The sequence below is a fragment of the Penaeus chinensis genome, chromosome 20 (assembly GCF_019202785.1).
Source record: "Penaeus chinensis breed Huanghai No. 1 chromosome 20, ASM1920278v2, whole genome shotgun sequence".
Taxonomy (NCBI): domain Eukaryota; kingdom Metazoa; phylum Arthropoda; class Malacostraca; order Decapoda; family Penaeidae; genus Penaeus; species Penaeus chinensis.
The window spans coordinates 12,208,839-12,211,338 of NC_061838.1; the positions used below are offsets into that span (position 1 = coordinate 12,208,839).

Sequence of the window (2,500 nt, forward strand, 5' to 3'; positions counted from 1 at the left end):
CTATTGTAGTATGCATGTAGTAGTATGATTGTTATTGTTACTTGTATAAATATTATTTCCAGTTGAAATGGCATACATGCATGCACTTTCATGTACATACACAGACACTTGCAGCCACACACACATGCACTCTCAGACTCGCTCACATACAGATGCACATGCAGGTTCTTGTGTGCATCCATGTACACACTGACAAAGATAGGCTCACAAAAACACAGATGTACATAGATGCTAGTGTACACGCACACGCACACACACACACATACACATACACATACACATACACATACACATACACATACACATACACATACACACACACACACACGCACACGCACACGCACACGCACACGCACACATGCACACATGTACACATGTACACATGTACACAGATGCACATGCATGTACATGCATGTACACACAGACGAACACTGACTTTGACTCACTCACTCACACTCTTACTCACTCACTCACACTCTTACTCACTCACACTCTTACTCACTCACTCACACTCTTACTCACTCACTCACACTCTTACTCACTCACTCACACTCTTACTCACTCACTCACACTCTTACTCACTCACTCACACTCTTACTCACTCACACTCTTACTCACTCACTCACACTCTTACTCACTCACTCACACTCTTACTCACTCACTCACACTCTTACTCACTCACTCACACTTACTCACTCACTCACACTCTTACTCACTCACTCACACTCTTACTCACTCACTCACACCTTACTCACTCACTCACACCCTTACTCACTCACTCACACTCTTACTCACTCACTCACACTCTTACTCACTCACTCACACTCTTACTCACTCACTCACACTCTTACTCACTCACTCACACTCCTTACTCACTCACTCACACTCTTTACTCACTCACTCACACTCTTACTCACTCACTCACACTCTTACTCACTCACTCACACTCTTACTCACTCACTCACACTCTTACTCACACACTCACACCCTTACTCACTCACTCACACTCTTACTCACTCACTCACACTCTTACTCACTCACTCACACTCTTACTCACTCACTCACACTCTTACTCACTCCACTCTACTCACCACTCACTTACTCACTCACTCACACTCTTACTCACTCACTCTTACTCACTCACTCACACTCTTACTCACTCACTCACACTCTTACTCACTCACTCACACTCTTACTCACTCACTCACACTCTTACTCACTCACTCACACTCTTACTCACTCACTCACACTCTTACTCACTCACTCACACTCTTACTCACTCACTCACACTCTTACTCACTCACTCACACTCTTACTCACTCACTCACACTCTTACTCACTCACTCACACTCTTACTCACTCACTCACACTCTTACTCACTCACTCACACTCTTACTCACTCACTCACACTCTTACTCACTCACTCACACTCTTACTCACTCACTCACACTCTTACTCACTCACTCACACTCTTACTCACTCACTCACACTCTTACTCACTCACTCACACTCTTACTCACTCACTCACACTCTTACTCACTCACTCACACTCTTACTCACTCACTCACACCCTTACTCACTCACTCACACCCTTACTCACTCACTCACACTCTTACTCACTCACTCACACTCTTACTCACTCACTCACACTCTTACTCACTCACTCACACTCTTACTCACTCACTCACACTCTTACTCACTCACTCACACTCTTACTCACTCACTCACACTCTTACTCACTCACTCTTACTCACTCACTCACACTCTTACTCACTCACTCACACTCTTACTCACTCACTCACACTCTTACTCACTCACTCACACTCTTACTCACTCACTCACACTCTTACTCACTCGTACTCACACTCTTACTCACTCGTACTCACACTCTTACTCACTCGTACTCACACTCTTACTCACTCGTACTCACACTCTTACTCACTCGTACTCACACTCTTACTCACTCGTACTCACACTCTTACTCACTCGTACTCACACTCTTACTCACTCGTACTCACACTCTTACTCACTCGTACTCACACTCTTACTCGTACTCACACTCTTACTCACTCGTACTCACACTCTTACTCACTCGTACTCACACTCTTACTCACTCGTACTCTTACTCACTCAACTGTACTCTTACTCACTCGTACTCACACTCTCGCTCCGACTCACTCGTACTCACACTCTCGCTCCGACTCACTCGTACTCACACTCTCGCTCCGACTCACTCGTACTCACACTCTCGCTCCGACTCACTCGTACTCACACTCTCGTTCCGACTCACTCGTACTCACACACTCGCTCCGACTCACTCGTACTCACACACTCTCGCTCCGACTCACTCGTACTCTCACTCTCGCTCAGACTCACTCGTACTCACACTCTCGCTCCGACTCACTCGTACTCACACTCTCGCTCCGACTCACTCGTACTCACACTCTCGCTCCGACTCACTCGTACTCACACACTCTCGCTCCGACTCACTCGTACTCAC

The 2,500-nt window shown here is 46.3% G+C and overlaps 1 protein-coding gene across 1 annotated transcript in view; it reads left to right on the forward strand.

Moving 5' to 3' along the window:
- Positions 1–2,500, forward strand: part of LOC125036216 (cathepsin B-like) — a 6,193-nt gene that overhangs the window by 2,311 nt on the left and 1,382 nt on the right. The window lies entirely within an intron of this gene.